Raw genomic sequence first — 17,130 nt, 5'->3', positions numbered from 1 at the left:
CACCAGACAGCTCCCCACAGGCCTGGTGTGATGAGCCAGGCCTCCCCAAAGCCAGAACCCCCGCCACGGCTGCCATCTCGCCCCGCCTCTATGCTTCCTGAGGAGAAAAGCAGGCTGCAGAATCCCACGGACAGCAAAACATCGCAAAGTGGAATAAGGGGAAAGCCAAAAGCACGCCAGGGTCGTCCCGGGTCGAGCCTGGCCTCACCCCCCCAGTCCCCGCTACCGGGCGGGAGACGACGGCCGCCGGCCGCCATGTAGGCAAAGGGCGAGGTGAAGCGGGCAGACCTATCTCGGCTGCAGGCAGGCGCGGTCAGAAGGGCCTCAGGCGCGGCGCTGCGGGGCGGGAAGGCGGCGAAACCCAAGCTGACGCAAACCCGGATGGCAACGGCAGACGCGGCGCCTCCCTACGACACCCCCGGTCCGCTGAGAGCGTCTGCGCAGACGGCAGGTCCAGCCCTGTGGGCGGCTGAGGCGGGGCGCACCGCGAGGCTGCGAGCAGGCTTTGTGTGAGGAGAAAGAGAAAAGAGGAGAAAAATACATACGGGGGGCGGAGAAGGAGATAGCAAAGCCGTTCCCTGACAAGTTTTAAACCACAGTTAACGCTGTTTTAATTCTCTTCAGAGGGGAGAGGTTTTGGTACCACCATCCCACAAGGGTTTTTGTCTCGTCCTGCAAAGGACTTGGTCATTTTACACCACCACTGTACAAGCCCCGACCCAAGGCACTGCCTGGAAAAGCCCTGAGGAATGGTGAGCGCAGGGCTGTGCTGGGTCCGTGGGCTGGGAACATCATAGCGATGCCCAGAGGAAAAACACACAGTTCTCACTCGGGACATTAGCAGGTTGGGTAGGCTGTGAGTCTTTCTCCTAGGGCTTACAGAGCTCGTGTACAGTAATTTGTATGGAGGTCAAGGAAACAGGAGGCCAGTCAGCTGCTGTGCATCAAGGGTGTCCAGGCTCGGTCACGTGGCACCAAGGAGTTTAGCAGACAGCACAGTGGAAGCATTGCAGTCCCTGCTGGGAAATAGGATCTGAACCACGCTGAATTTGGGGCGTACTCATTACTTGGGCACATGGGATGATTGTCACATGCTGCAACAGCCACGACAGGTGTGGTGACAAGGACCCCAGTGGCAGTCATGGGGGAGCAACACAGACATCCTGACCCTCTTAGCAGGGGTGCAGTGAGTGGTCCCGAACACATGCTGGATGCTTTCCCAGCAAATAGAATATATCGCAGTGCTGCCTGACAGAGCATGTGTGGCACAGCCAGACACCCTAGGACACTGCTGCCAGCAGAGGTCAGGGAGCAGCCCCTTTTTTTGTTTGGGCAGGCAGTCGGGGAGGAAAGCTGCTGGCCGGCCTGCAGGGGAGAAGTGCTGCCAGGGGAGAGCTGGCTGCACTTCTTGGCATGCACGCTGCCAGTAAGGCTGGGAAGAAGCTAGTAGTTTTTTCCAAGAGCCTTTGGCCTGTGAAGTTACTGGTGGCAAACTGATGTGTTTAGAATGAAGTCGGTAAAAGGAAGAAAATAAATTTGAAGTCCCATGGCTGCCAAAAGGGCTTTGTTTTTTTCCCAGGTGTGGGAAGGTTCCCACAGGGAGAGGCTTTGAGTCTGCTTTTCAGGCACAGCAGCTGAGACTCTGCCTTGCACTTACAGCCTCCCTTGAGCCAGGCCTGGGCTTTTGGGGTCACCGCACAAGTACAGATGCAAACCTAGCTATCTCCTGGGCTGTAACTAAACCCAGACACTGCTCTAGTGCCAGGCTACCTCTTGCAACTTACTGCGTGTCCCCCAAGAACCACCCTTCCCTCTAGGGAGTGGGATGGTACCTTTTCTATGAGCTGGAAGACAGGACCCCAGCGTTTCATTTCCTTGCAGGGAGTGGGGCTGGAGCTTAGCTGGGGAATGCAAAACATCAGCAGATCTGCTTTATTTAGCTATGGGAGCTGATACGTAGTCCTGGCTCCTCGAAAAGCGAGGAGCTCCAGCAAGCAGAACTGACAAGGAAGCCATAGTGCTTATTAACAAACATCTCCAGCGTACCACTTTGTATTTGTCATATTAGGTGGACAATCAAATCTTTGAACTTACCTTCATTTCCCTTCTCTCCCTCACCACAAGGGAGAGGTCCTGCACCCTCCTGATAGAGCAGTGCACTCCCCTGTCCCCCTGCCACTGTAATCTACACTTTTTACCTTTATTCCTTATGGACTGCATTATCAGCAAAAAGATTACATTTCCCTACAGTATTTAGGGCAAGTCTGTAAGTGCTCCTTCTTTTTATCAGTGTGTTAGTGTTAGCACATGATAAAACTACGCCAGCAGCCATGTCTGAAGTTGGTTAAAGTGGAAGGTACATGAGAGCCAGGAAATGCAGAATTAAACCCCACACTTGACATTTACCAAAGATCAAACTACTGAGAGTCATGCATGGGGAAAAGGAAATACATTCTCTCACTATTGTAGCTCTGTTGCAATGTGAGTTTTCAGAGTGTTGACAGTCTCAGAGTGTTGACAGTCTGAGGGCCAAAGTCTTAAGCTGTACAATTACATGTCATTGAAGCTAATGTGTATCTGCTGACTTACCATCTTAAAAACTTAATACATAAGATGAAGAAAACACGCCTGTCTTCACAAACAGCAGAACTAGCAAGTTCGTGTCTTTTCAGTCCTTTCCTGCTGACACACTGCAGGGGAGCAACACACTGTCTACTCACTTCCTCCTTTCACAATAGTTAGAAGTGAATTTAGTACATGAAAACAGAATAGCAGCTGAATAGCTTCTATTCAGCAGGAAGTGCCCAGGGCAGAAGGAATGCTAAGGAGACACAAAAAAGGTGGATTTTCTCACTGTTGAATTATACAGAGATTGTTCTGTTGTTTAATAGAAATGATTGAAGTTTGTAGTCTGCATACTTAAGTGTTTTAAGTTCACTTCCTCACAACGGACTATCCTCAAAACTGAAAGCAAGAAAGAATATAAGTGTTATAGCTGAATTGAGACAAATAGAGTCCAAAGTAAATTCAATCTGTATTTATTAAGGTAGGAAAGCAAAAGCAGCGCTGGGCGGCCGGGGAGTCGCAGCTCCACCAAAGGCTCGCCAGGTAGAAAAGCAAAAGCAGCGCTGGGCGGCCGGGGAGCCGCGGCTCCGCCAAGGGCTCGCAAATTCAAACAAGCTAAGCAGCCCCCTTTATAGGTTGATTTTCGCGCCTTTCTGCTTCTTCGGTTATCGTGGCTCCTCCAAGTCTGGGTAGTTTGTTACAGAGATACAAGTTGTCATAGTAACATAGCACTGCAATTTGCAACATTTTGGTTAAGCCTCGCCAAACAGGATGTTCTCTGGTGCAGCATGGTGCAGAAAGATTGCTTTTTCTCATCTAACCCATTTTGATCACCAAATTACCTCCAATTACTTATTACAATAAGTATATTTAAATCTATTATTTGCAAGTGTTTTACTTCCCAGCTCTAGAGACTGTCACTAAACCAGGTGGAGGGTCAGGCTGTACTTCCCGTTCTGAAGTTCTGAAGCCCTGTAGACAGTGCTTTAGTTGCCTTTGCTCTGGAAAAGCCTTTTGCAGTTACCCCAGGAACGAGTGTTTTCAGGCTTCAGACAAGCCAACGTGAGAAACAGCTCTTCGAACCCACGAGATGAGAAACTGCAACAGGCAGCTCATCTCCACTCCTTCCAGACCAGTGAGGTTTGCTGGTGGTACTGTAAATAGCAAAAGGCAGAGGAAGGCTGGAAGTAAAGCTCTTTTCCACCGCTCCACCACCCCACAAAAGGTAAGACATCTGGCTTTCTCAAGTAACTTTTTGCATGATCATCATCCCCTCACCTATAGCTGGGTCCTTTGTGTGCACACCATGGTAAAGCATGAAAAGCGCAGCCCAGCTGCTGAGGCAAAAGACATAAAAGCTGCATTATGACAGCAGACATACAAGGAGAATCGCCAAGCTCCCTGGTCAAGGTATATTATCTATCCCAATTCCTACCAAGGCCAGACCTGGGTTACCATACTTGGGGGAATATACTTGCTTACCTGGAAAAAAGCCCCAAGCCGTACCTTTGCAACCCCCCCAAGAATGAGTTTGGTTGCCCTGAAACTCATTGATTTATGCAGCTGTATTTTGGTTGCCCTAAAATTCATTGATTTAACCAGCTGCGTTAGCTGGTCAGATGAAGGTTATTACTAGTCCCTCCAGATTTGCCACAGTTAAATTTCCAGGACCACATAACACACATTGTGTGTTTCATGTTTTGCCACATCAAAGGCAGTAATTCAAACCAGCAAACCTCCCTCTAATGGGTCAGTTCCATTTAAACTGAAATGCCCCTTCTTGTCATTACTTTCTCCAAACAGTGATAACTGCATGGCTGATACCTTGTAGAGTTTGGACTGAACTATCACAGAGCACTTACTGCTGATTCAGGTTCCTGGTTAACGCTAAGGTGAACAAATAAACTATCCTACTTGTCTTTTTCATGCATAGTCAAGTAGGCATCTACCAAGTTACCCCAACCCCATAGACTGAACTCTGATAACTGGTAACTGTACTTCTCTAAGACAGGTTAAGGTTACAAACAGCAAGCAGTCTGCATTACAAAAAGTGGGTCAGCCAGGCATCCGAAAAATTCTTGGCCTTCTCTTTCCTGGCCATAAGACATGTAATGCTTTTTGCTTCCTCCTTCAGTAATTAGGAGGTTAAGTCTTTTGTTTGCTACAATCAACACCCTAAGGTACAGGAAGTTTCAAAGAGCAAATGTTATTTCTGCTGTACCACATGCCAGTAAATTGACGACTTTTTTTTTTTTTTTTTTTCCCCTTCTGTTGCTGTGGGTCTGCCAGCAGTGTCTGACTTTTCAAGGTGCCACTTCTAAACTCAACATGAAATCATGATAGCCAGTTCATGTATTAATACCATGTCTTTGAATTTTGTGATTTCAGGAGAAACTTGCTCTCTCTTCAAAAAGTAGTTTCCTGTGGCAGAGGCTTGAAAATGTGGATGTTGGGGATATTCCAGTACAAGTGATGTAGGAAAAATAAGGGTTAAGACTGTGCAAAGTATATGCCACCTCAAGTATCCTTGATACTATGTTCTGAAACCATAGTAACCAGGGTAGGATCTCTGAACGGACCAAGGATTTAGGACAATAGAGTTTTACAAAGTATTCTGATCTCTCAAGGGACTAAGAGTTTAGAAGAATAAGACCCTTCAAGGTATTCTTTCTTTATTGTAAGTGTATGTAAAATATATGTAGCCTTGGAATAGTGCTGTATCCTCAGTTAACCTGTGTTGATTTTAATACTAAAATGCACACCCCTTTGTGAATAATGAGCATGCTAATTAGGACACCTTCCCAAATGTTTGAACCATGAAGTAAAATGCATATATATGATGAAGGTGGTGAAGGGTGGATAAGGAAGTTTAAGAACACCAATCAGCTACGTTTTCTTACTATAAAAAAAAGGCACTTTTCACACATTCAGTGTCAGCTGCTGTTAGATGCCCAGCACCTGCTCAGAATTGAAATAAACAAATGTCTCAACTCTGTGTGTTGATTGTCTCTTTGCACACCGGGTGAAGAACCCAGATTTGGGACAACACAAGCAGGAGCCAAATTTTTTTTGCACAATCCTGTACCAAATCCTGTCTCTCTGCTTTGAGAGCCTTTGCTGGAGTGGGCGCAGAAGCAGGGTTCCTGCCACTCTGATTGATATTACTTCTCTTTGTTTTTGGGCTACCCCCTTTGCATCTGCTGCTGCTTGAAACCACTTTGAAGGAAAGTTTTTTAGGATGCTAACAGTAATATCCTTGTTCTGCTTAAGCTTTTAGCACAGTGGATGCAGATGCAGGGCTCTGTGGGGCCTCATTTCCTCCCTACAGAGAGTCTTTCTGCATCACGATTCACTTAACCATAAAACAAAAGCATTAGGTGAGTCAAGGATAGACACAAAATACACTATAACTTTGCACCTAAGCACAACTTGGGTCTGTCCTAACTAGCGTTGTATTTCCTTCTTCCAGATTTCCCCTCTTGTCATGTATTTCTACTTAAGTATCCACACCCATGCTTTTCCCTTGCATTCCTGCTACCCAGTGATTTTGTACATCCTAATTGCTCTGCCTGTGCCTGTGACACAGCTGCTGCTGGGTGGCAATCCTGCACTTTACAGCCATGATGAAAGCAGCATGTAAAAAGAGCAGAGACATTTCGAGTAACAGGACAGGTCTTATCTAGGCTCATCTCTCAGTCTCCCTTTGGGGCAAAATAATCCTTTAAGCATTGGTTTATCTTCTACTGTTTATCTCCTTTCATTCTAATTTCTACCCTGTGAACTGAGTGATCTACAGTCTCTTTAGCTTTTTAGTCACCATACACACCAGCCAGCAACTGGACTCCTTTAATTCTAGCAGGGAGCATATGTCTTGAGTGTCCAGTTCTTGTACTCCTGTGATCTGGATGGAAATTGTTACAGATGGACCTACATACATCTATGCACACATAAATATCGACCAAGGATTTGTCATGCTCTCATGCTGTTGGGCCTTTAGGGAATTTCCAAAAGATGCTTCCAGCCTCACTTGAAGCAAATAGTCCTAGGAGAATAGGAAATAAAGTCTGGCTTCTCGCCTGGATTTTCTGGTGCCTGATGAGTATGGAGGTCCAGCAAGAAGTGTCAACTGCAGTATTCATGCACTTCTCTGCACTAGAAGTCCTCCAGTGCTTAAGAGCTGAGCCACCTCCGCTGACTTTCTACACTGCTAGGGTCTCTCCCCTGTCTAGTAACAGACTTTTGTTACAGCAAGCACATCAGCTCCAAGATCATTACCTATGTATCAGATTTGATCAAAGAGTTCAAAAGTAACTTGAGATGAGCACATCGACATGGACTTTTTTTCTCCTAGAAGGCAGGCTCAAAATAAAGAGTCATGTCTTTCATCTAAAAGACTTGCACCCTGCAAGTGGGATTATGATGAATAGAGTAAAACTGAAGGCCAGAGAGCATGGAGTGCTGGAAGGAAATCACCCTGCTCACACGCGTTCTCTGCTTCCCCAGCAGTTCTCTCCACTGTATTGCTTCAGGGAGCTTCTAACTAGTTTTTGCAGTTGTCAGCATATCATTTTACTTTGAGTTTTCATTCATAAGGCATAGGATTGACAATGGCTTTGGTATTAATTTCACACATCAATTCTAGGAGAGCATCTTTATAGCTTCAAATGGAGGCTCCATTTGGATCCTGTTCAGTGTATCTTGATTTGAGATGACAGTCTTTTTATCTGCCCCATACATTATGGTGGGGTGGGTTGGGGCTTTTGGGTTTTTTGGTTTGGGGTTGGTTTTTTTTTGAGAAGTTACTCTTTTCCTCACAATTTCTTTTTATGAGGTTATGGCTGCTAAAGTCTGTCCCTCTGCTAAGGTCCATTAAGGAAATGTCCACTTCTAGTGCCTGCACTCTGGCTGAGTCACAGCTAAAGGACTAAAACCCAGTAAAAGCCAGGCATGTATCAGTGCCCCTATGTGAAAGGGGTGCTGTTAAGCTCTAACTCTCAGCAGAGATGTGCTGCTGACGGAAAGTGGCAAGAAAATGCTCAGAGAGCTGTTGGCTTCCAGCTCTTCTCTAGTACTCCACCTGGGCAGGGCAGGGCTCTTTCCTGAGCTGTGAAGTGATCACAAAGTCCTGCTGGTTTCCCTGGGGAGATCTAGCAGTTATGCCAGGAGGAAAGGAGAGGCTTCTTTTCACTGCTACCTTTTTGCTTTGGGCTATTCAGCAGTAAGAGAGTGGTTTTGGGCCTTCCTCTTCTCAGCTGTCAGCAAAGTAGAAGCACAATGGAAATTGTCCCCCAGCCCGGAGACTGAGAGGCAAGCAAAGCTAAACCTGGCACAGTGATACATTAATGCATAAACTGATCTTCCCCTCAGTCTGTGGCAGCCTTCAGCTTGCTTGCGAGTGTTCACGTGAGCTACCCTGATCCAGTGCCGCCAACACTGAAAACATTGAATAAGGGAAACTAATTAGCATAGAACAGTTTTAAAACAGAATATATAACTTGGCAACACTTGAGTCAGGCCCCACAAACTCAGGCTTCACCTGTCTCATGCTCCGGTACGAAAGAAAACAATTAGTAAAATAGTTGGAATGTAGAAACAGGATAAGAGAAGCCGTAAATTAGGGAACAGTCCTTGGGTATGAACTAGAAAAAAGACACAAAGTTTGAGGCATCATGATAAAGGGGGCCCAATATGCCAACAAGCCTGGGACCATCTGGGCAGGATGGATAACAAGGTTGCTGAGCTTGCAAAAAGGAGATAATGAAGACAAGGTCACCCAACTGTGTACACTGAAGAAGAGGAGAAAGAGGAAGATTTGAGGAGGATGACCCCTGACGAGCACCTGAGAAAGAAACTGCGCAGGCATATCAGGACATTAGCATATATTCATGAGTTCCAGGAATAATGATGAGTATGTATTAAATTTATTGGAAACCTAATGAATATGTAACTCTTTTGTAACATAAATCACGTACAATTTGTTTCTCGTTGAGACACACGTTCATGGAAATATTCCAGTGTGACTCCCAGCGCTGCAATAAAGGATACCTGCTTAATAGTCACATTGGCTATTGAGTGAATTTTTTTTGATTCAACATGCTGACATGCAATAAATCTACATGACCACCTCAGAAGGAAAACCAGGCTATCACACCTCCAGCTTCAGTCCTCACAGCTCCAGAAGCCCCCACTACAACTGAAAGATTTAAGCCAGCAGTGTTTTTTCTTTAAAGAGATTGGATCCCTGTTGCTGGCTTTATGCTAGTATTTTTGGTGTCCTAGCTGCATTTACTCATGGCCTCCAGTTACTACAGAGAGCCCATCCTGTAATACCTGGACAGGAGGGGACTGTTTGGAGCAGGAAGAGCCACGCAGCTTCCAGGTCTGGCACATATCCACTGCTGCTCTGCCTGCTTTTCCACTCTCAGTGCTGACGCAGTTTGGGAGAAGGAAGACAAAAGCTTTGGATCTGGGCTGAGGCAAATGAACCTCACAAGACCTCTGCCCTGCTGGAGCACAATTTCATACACCGTGTTCCTGAGTCAGCTGGAGACAGCCTTGAATTCCTCCAATAAAAGCACTGGACTAAGACTGCCTTAGACTCTGCATATGAACAGATACAGAAGAGGCCCTGCCCTCTGGCTTAAGGCTTATTTATTGCCTAAAAGCAAAGATACATTGCAGATAGAGTGTTGTTCTTTGTCCTCAGTCTCCAGGTGTAAGCCCCTTAACTCCTTTTCAGGAGACCTCCCTCCCTAATCTTATTTTTAAATTAGATATTTTTAAGAGATTGCTTCTCTCTCTATGCCTACTTAGAGGTTTTTGATGCTCACATTTCTCAGTACTGAACACTCCGTTTTATTTGCAGTTACATCACACCAGTTTATATTCTACTGACTGGATCACAGACAGAGTTAGGCCTGGGCAGGCATGGGAACAGAGACCTCTAATTGAAAAAGAAAAAATTAATTAAAAAAAAAATCAAAGCTGTAGTGACTCAGTCACTGGCTCACATTACTCTGGGAACAGAGCTGATTCCCCAGGTGCAGACCTCTTTTCCAAGGGTGATGATGCAATCTGTGAGTCCTGGCCTTTCAGCACTTTTTAAACCAGAGTGCAGTAGGTAGAATTTGGCATGTACCTCAGGGCTATGTTACACTGACAGACAGGCTCATATTCCTCTTGTACCTTCAACTGTAACTTCAAACTTTCAACTTTTCCCCCTAAAAAGCAGGGTAGAGAGGAGCAGGGAGAATCCTTTATTCCCCTGCGAAAAAAATCCAAGTTTGCTGATGGAAATCTACCAGCTGCAGTGACCTGCTGGACCAGCATCACCTGCTCCCAGCGCCAGCCACCTCTTCTCAGCACCACACAAGCCACTCACACTGACTTTCCCTCCTGTCGCCAGTGCCAGATTCTCATCGCCCCCAACTTGTATGGCCCTACAAGACCCTGCAAGGGGGTCCCTGGCTCTGCACAGCCTTGCCTCTGCATGGGCACTTCTTCTGCACCATGGCCAAGCTCATACAGCAAAGGCTTGGATGAAGCATGGCTAACTGCAGTGCTCTGCTCCTCAGCCTGGGGAATTTCTGCATCCCTTCTTTATACAAAAAAGGAAACAGAAGTGTACCCAGACATGGATACCATTGTGGTTTTAGTAAGGGATCACCTGATTGGGAATGAAGGAGTTTGTCACCCTTTGTTTGGCCCAGGAGGGCATCTCAAGTGCTCTGTAACACAAGCTTGCATGTTCTTTTGCAGCAAGTTTCCATTAGCTGTCAGCAAGTCCCTGATCCCAAGGCAGCAACAGGCCCAATGTTTGTTAATTGTTACCACTTTTTTTTTTTCTAATCTTGGAGGAAAAAATCTCAGATCCATGAGTGCAGCCTGAAACCTGAGAAGTCTGAGCTGGCTGTCGCTCTCTGCTTTGATCAGGTCTTCAAAACCAAGGGAGGGCAGCTCCAGGACCTGACAAGCCACAGCTCCTCTCCAATAATAAACAGAAGGTATTTGTATTTAGAGGCATCAGAAACAGCTAGGAAGTAGGATACATCTGTCTGCTACTCAGCTACCTAAGCAAAGAAAATCCCTGTGTTCATGAAATGTTGCTGTTACAAGCCCACTGTCGTGGTTTTACCCCAGCTGGCAGCTGAGCACCACACAGCCGCTTGCTCACTCCACCCCATCAGGATGGGGGAGAGAATTGGAAAAGTTAAAGTGAGAAAACTCGTGGGTTGAGATAAAGACAGTTTAATAGGTAAAGCAAAAGCTGCACGCACAAGCAAAGCAAAGCAAGGAATTCATTCCCCACTTCCCACAGGCAGGCAGGTGTTCAGCCATCCCCAGGAAAGCAGGGATCCATCATGCATAACAGTTACTTGGGAAGACAAACACCATCACTCCGAATGCAGTCGCCCCCCGTTCCTCTTCCCCCAAGCTCCTTATAAACTGAGCATGACGTCATATGGTATGGAATATCCCTTTGGTCAGTTTGGGTCAGCTGTCCTGTCTGTGTCCCCTCCCAACTCCTTGTGCACCCCCAGCCATCCCTGCTGGCAGGGCAGTGCGAGAAGTAGAAAAGGCCTTGGCTCTGTGTAAGCACTGCTCAACAACAATAGGTCCATATAACAAAAATATCTTTATATTATCAACATTGTTTCCAGCACAAATCCAAAACATATCCTCATACTAGCTACTATGAAGAAAATTAACCCTCTCAGCTGAAACCAGGACACCCACAAAACTCTATGGGGCTGTTACTACCAGTTTTTCCTCCTAATGGAGACAACCATGCTGGATCCCAAGCGCTCAGCTTCACACAAATCTCCTTTCTAGGTGGAGAAGACAGCAGCCTTCTGCACCACAATTCTGCCTGGAAGTTGCACAGAGACCAAACGACGCTGCCAGTCACTGCGGCTTTGCACTGCAAGGCTTCCCAACCCAGAAGATCGAAGTCAAATGTTTACAACTCTAATGATGACTGAGCTGACAAGAAATGCTGAATTTTTGGAATGCAGATATTTTGGAGGAAAGTTTGCAGCTTTTCAAGTGGCTATTAGAGTAGATGAACTTCTATATATAATTTATATATATATTCAACCTGACAAAGGTTAGCTTAGCAGCTTTTTGCTAATTGTCTCAGGGAAAAACAGTATAGAGGAAGGTTTCTGATGCATGAAAAACACTATTCCCAACTACACCAAAGCGGGGGAAAAAAAGGCTTGCTTATACCCCGGAAGCTCCACCTAGTCCTGTTCTTCTGACCCAGGTTACTCAGGGCTCAGGATCAGAGAGCTGGTGCTGCTCATCGCATTTTTTGCCTCGAGTCTTGAAAGATTCAAGCCAAGAGTTCATTTCAAATAGCAGCACCAGGACAAGCAAACAAGCCAAGACACTTGCCATGTGTTTTTGAAGACCAACAGGGAACTCACTGGTAACTTTAGAGACTGAAGTAGCTGCACTTAGGCCTCCAAATCACTGCTGAAGCATAGGGATTTCATGTTTTCAATGCAAAAAGCAAGGGCTGGAATGGTTCCTATACAGTATCCATTTTTACTTTTGTACTGTGATTTCTTCTTGCTAGAGCTACTGTACTTTTCTTTCTCCATTTATCCTACTGGGGGAAGTACTTCTTTACTTCTTCAGCTGGAGTTTTGATACACACAGCACCACAAGTCACTTGAAGCTAGGAGAGATCAACCAATTCCTAGTTTGTCCATGTGAAAGTCTATGACTTTCTTTTCCAGTGTCACTATATTGTTGAGAAAGCTAGCCTGCCCCTCACACTAGTGCATTAAGTGGTTGTGCCTCCTATGGCAAAACTGTCACGCCCAAACCATGCACGTCTTAGAAGTGCCAAGCAGGTATTTTTATCTCCATTTGACCTTTTACATCAGCATTAGAGCAATGGTATATTTAATTTTGGTGGGATCTGTCTCTGAGTCTGAGAAACAACTGCTTTCTGAAACAGCCAGTCCTCCTACCAGTACTGTATTGCCGTAAATCTGTCACTTCAGGTAGCCAGGACTGCTCAGGAGGTGGGTATCACACAGGGATACAGGGGCTAGGCACCAGAACCAGATCTCCACAGAGCTGTAATTTTCATGACTCACATCATTTAACAGGAACTTACCATCGGGGTAACCTGGAGTTACTAAATAACAGCAATTTCCGATAGTTAGGAAATAAATCTTGTCATTTTAGAGCACAGCATGTTTCATTTCACAGAAATTAGAACAGCTACATGATTCTTGCAAGATCATTGCTCTTGCAATACATACATACTCCCTTCCTTCATTGCTGCCCCCCTTCTAGTCCCCATTCACCGATTTTTGAGGAAGAGGAAAGCATTTGCAAAGCAGGCTTTGTTTCCTTTACAATATCCTCATTATTCCTTTAGAGAACCTCTTCATTTCTTGGATAAATTAAGCAAATATTTCAATACTTTGGGTAACAAAAGTGCAAAGCCACAGGAACCTGAAGCAGACAGGGGGTGGGGTGGAGTGGGAATTTGATATAATGAAAGTACTAATGCAGGTTTTTTGTTTCACATGAAAGGAATTCCACCTTCCACTTCCCTCATAAGCATTGTGTCTCATGATGCTTCCCTCCCACTCTTAAACTCTGCACTGGCATTTGCTTAGCAGTTCCCTGGCACTAATACAAGTTTCCATAGCAAAGGGTGGTAAATGAGACTGTAATCACAAACTCGAGGAACTACTGAGGACTGAAAGGCAACTAAACCAGACATGAAACAGCACAAAAATGCAAAGTATCCCTGGAATATCCCAACTGGGAACTCCCTATTAGTACTGAGAGATGATGCGAAAAATGTTCCCTTTAGAAATCCTGCCCAAAGTAGAGCGTCTGAAGTCCAAAACTGTGACTGGATCAGAACAGATGCTCTGTATACACATAAATATCAAATCCTTCTAAAATCTTGTGAAAACTGATGATAATGATATAAATGTTAAAAATTTATGGGACTTTCCCTGCAGAGCTTTAAGTGGAGCACTGAAATCATTGGCCATCAGAGCTTGAGCTGGCATCAGCTGGCATGATTCATGGGCTTCAGTATAAAGAAGGCTTCAGACATGAATAAAAGCTCTATTTACAACTCTTAATGCCCCTTAAAAGGGCTTCTGTGTAAGAGACCCTCACCTCTATTAGTAGGAGCACATCACTCAAAGCAAAGTTTAGCCCTAATGGCAGCAGAAGGAAGATATTCCCTCCACAGGGAGATAACACAGTGATGTCTCCTTGAGTGCCCAAGTCATTTGCAATCAAAACTGGCAAGGGGGGGGAAAAATATATGACTTTTAAAATTTTTAAACGAGTAGCGGGTCTAATGCTTCTTCGTGGGTGGGATCTCCCATCAGAGAGAGCTATTGTGAAGTTTATATGGGTATATACACCTCCCCTCTGTGTGTATTACAATACAAGGGCTGGTGCTGGTCTCTGCGCCATTCATGCTTAGCACAGAAGGGAAATTTGAGTCGTAAGGAGTTAAAGGTCTACAGAGACCGTGGGGATGGACCCTGTGGGAGAACCGTCCCAGTTTTAAACAGGGGTAGTGGTAACAAGAGATGCTGGCAGAGATCTGTACCCTCGCATTTGTCTTGGGCAGGTCAAAGCCCAGGCTTAGATGAGATTGCTGCACTCATGGCTGCATCCTAGCCCCCTCCATCACAGTCCCAGGGCTGTAAGGTGCCATTTCACACTGCAGAGCCCATTTCTCAGCTGGCTGCTGCCAAAGCCAGCAGCCTCACCCTGTTCCTTGCATCCACGGCAGTGTTCCCCAAGCACCTTGGTTGAGCCAATTCAGTGTGTAGGTCCACCAGTGTGGCTTTTCTCCCCCCTACAGCAGGTTGGGTTTGTGCCAGCTAAATCAGTTCACTGTGGAGCACCAGAGGTGGCACATGGGGTTAGAGGGGTGGAAGAACCAGCTTTGGGGGAAGAAGCTGTTTGGCACTGGGGAACTATTTGACCATCTCCAGCATCTTAGAATCATAGAATGGTTTGGGTTGGAAGGGACCTTAAGGACCATCTAGTTCCAACCCCCCTGCCATGGGCAGGGACACCTTCCACTAGACCAGGTTGCCCAAAGCCCCATCCAACCTGACCTTGAACACTTCCAGGGAGGAGGCATCCACAACTTCTCTGGGCAACCTGTTCCAGTGCCTCAACACCCTCACAGTGAAGAATTTTTTCCTAACATCTAATCTAAATCTACTCTCCTTCAGCTTGAAACCATTACCCCTTGTCCAATCACTACATGCCCTTGTAAAACAGTCCCTCTCCATCTTTCCTGTAGGCCCCCTTTAGGTACTGGAAGGCTGCAATAAGGTCTCCCCAGAGCCTTCTTTTCTCCAGGCTGAACAACCCCGACTCTCTCAGTCTGTCTCAGATGCTCCAGCTCTCTGATCATCTCTGTGGCCCTCCTCTGGACTCGCTCCAACAGCTCAGTGTCTTTCTTGTACTGGGGACTGAGGCAGAAACAGGGACAGCTAACAGACCAAAGCCAAAGTGAAGGGGACCCTGTATCCTTCCCTTGCCAGGCAGAAGGCAGCAGCCTCAAAGAGGGGAGTGAATGGAAACAAGTCCATGCTCGGCATGGCAGGCGAACCTTCTCCTCCTCACCCACCTCACCTTCCCATGTACCCCTGTGCAACAGGTACGAGGCTCTGGCTGTGGAAGGCTGCTCGAGCAAGGATATGGATGACAGTCAAGCTACTCCAGAGGTAGCACCTAGGCCCAAAAGTCCCATGCCTCGGGTCGTGACCACCCCAACAAAGAAGAAAAGGAGAGTTATAGTCGTAGGGGACTCCCATGTGAAGGGTACAGAGGGCCCAATATGCAAGGCAGACCCTCCTCTCAGAGAAGTCTGCTGCTTCCCCGGGGCCCGTGTCGAGGGCATCGCTAGGAAACTCCCCAGCCTGGTACAGCCCTCTGACTATTACCCACTGCTGCTCCTCCATGTGGGTGGGGATGAAGCAGAGGCACGCACCACAAAAGCGATCAAAAGGGACTTCACGCTCTTAGGACAGTCACTGAAGGATTTGGGAGTGCAGGTAATATTCTCCTCCCTCCTTCCAGTTGAAGGCAGCAATGTTGGGAGGAACAGGCGGCCACGCTCCATAAATGCATGGCTCCATGGCTGGTGTCAATGCCACAACTTTGGGTTCTTTGACAATGGGACAGCCTACATGGCCCCCAGAGCTGGACACAGTACTCCAGGTGGGGTCTCACAAGAGCGGAGTAGAGGGGCAGAATCACCTCCCTCAATCTGCTCGTCATGCTTCTTTTGATGCAGCCCAGGACATGGTTGGCTTTCTCGGCTACAAGCGCACACTGCCAGCTCATGGTGAGCTTTTCATCAATCAATACCCTCAAGTCCTTCTTCTCAGGGCTGCTTTCAATCCATCCTCCTCCCAGCCTGTAGTTGTGCTTGGGATTGCACCGACCCACGTGCAGGACCTTACACTTGGCCTTGTTGAACTTCATGCAGTTCGCACGAGCTCACCTCTCCAGTCTGTCAAGGTCGCTGCGGATGGCATCCCTTCCCTCCAGCGTGTCAACTGCACACAGCTTAGCGTCTTTGGCAAACTTGCTGAGGGTGCACTTGATCCCACTGTCCATGTCACTAACTGTTGTGGTTTAGCCCCAGCTGGCAACTAAGCACCATGCAGCCACTTGCTCACTCCTCTCCCCTGACGGGATGGGGGAGAAAATCGGAAGAGTGAAAGTGAGAAAACTCGTGGGTTGAGATAAAAAAAGTTTAATATAAAATATAAAAATAAATATAAAATATAAACATAAATGTAATAAGAATAAATACAAAAAAAGTGATGAACAGCACAATTTCCCACCATCTGAAGTTGATGCTGTGCAAGACCCCCAGCTGCTGCGCCAGGACCCCAGCTGACAAACGGAGCATGACGTTGTATGGTATGGAATGTCCCTTTGGCCAGTTTGGGTCAGCTGTCCTGGCTGTGTCCCCTCCCAGCTTCTTGGGTGCCCCCCGCCTTCTTGTTGTTGGGGCAGTATGAGAAGCTGAAAAGTCCTTGACTACTTGGCAATAACTAAAAACATCAGTGTGCTATCAACATTATTCTCATCCTAAATCCAAAACACAGCACTACACTAGCTGTCAGAAAGAAAATTAAATCTATCACTGCCAAAACCAGGACACTGACAAAGATATTAAACAGTGCTGGTCCCAATATTGAACGCTGAGGAACATCACTCATCACTGGTCTCCACTTGGATGACCTCACCCTTCAGTGCAGCATTGGCATCTCTAAACGCTCACCAGCTGAGTGCTTGTGCTGGACCATAGCTGGTGGGCAAACCCCGAGGGGCTGCGGCTTCTGTGCTTTGCAGATTTGGCAGCCCTGACTGAGCCCTGCATTTCTGCTTACACCCTATGTTTACCATGGCTCAGGATATCCATGCTACATGGCCTGCAGGAAGGTGGATCATAAAGACTGCTGAAGGCAACAAAAGAAGAAAAAACCCAAACCAAACACCTTGGGTTCAACTGAACAGACAAGTCTTTAGAAGATAGGT

The 17,130-nt window shown here is 46.5% G+C and overlaps 1 protein-coding gene across 5 annotated transcripts in view; it reads right to left on the bottom strand.

Moving 5' to 3' along the window:
• The window catches only part of SHLD1 (shieldin complex subunit 1), a 78,222-nt gene that overhangs the window by 43,648 nt on the left and 17,444 nt on the right, over positions 1-17,130 (bottom strand). For 2 of the 5 annotated variants that reach the window (XM_054820648.1, XM_054820645.1), the window contains exon 1: positions 289-390. The exons of 2 other annotated variants lie outside the window; for them this stretch is intronic. The gene's annotated coding sequence lies outside the window, so the exon portion shown is untranslated. Of the gene's footprint in view, positions 1-288; positions 427-17,130 lie in introns of those variants that run through there. One more of the 5 variants, XM_054820646.1, reaches the window with a different exon arrangement.

The sequence above is a fragment of the Grus americana genome, chromosome 3 (assembly GCF_028858705.1).
Source record: "Grus americana isolate bGruAme1 chromosome 3, bGruAme1.mat, whole genome shotgun sequence".
Lineage (NCBI taxonomy): Eukaryota > Metazoa > Chordata > Aves > Gruiformes > Gruidae > Grus > Grus americana.
This window is presented reverse-complemented; position numbering and strand designations above follow the sequence as displayed.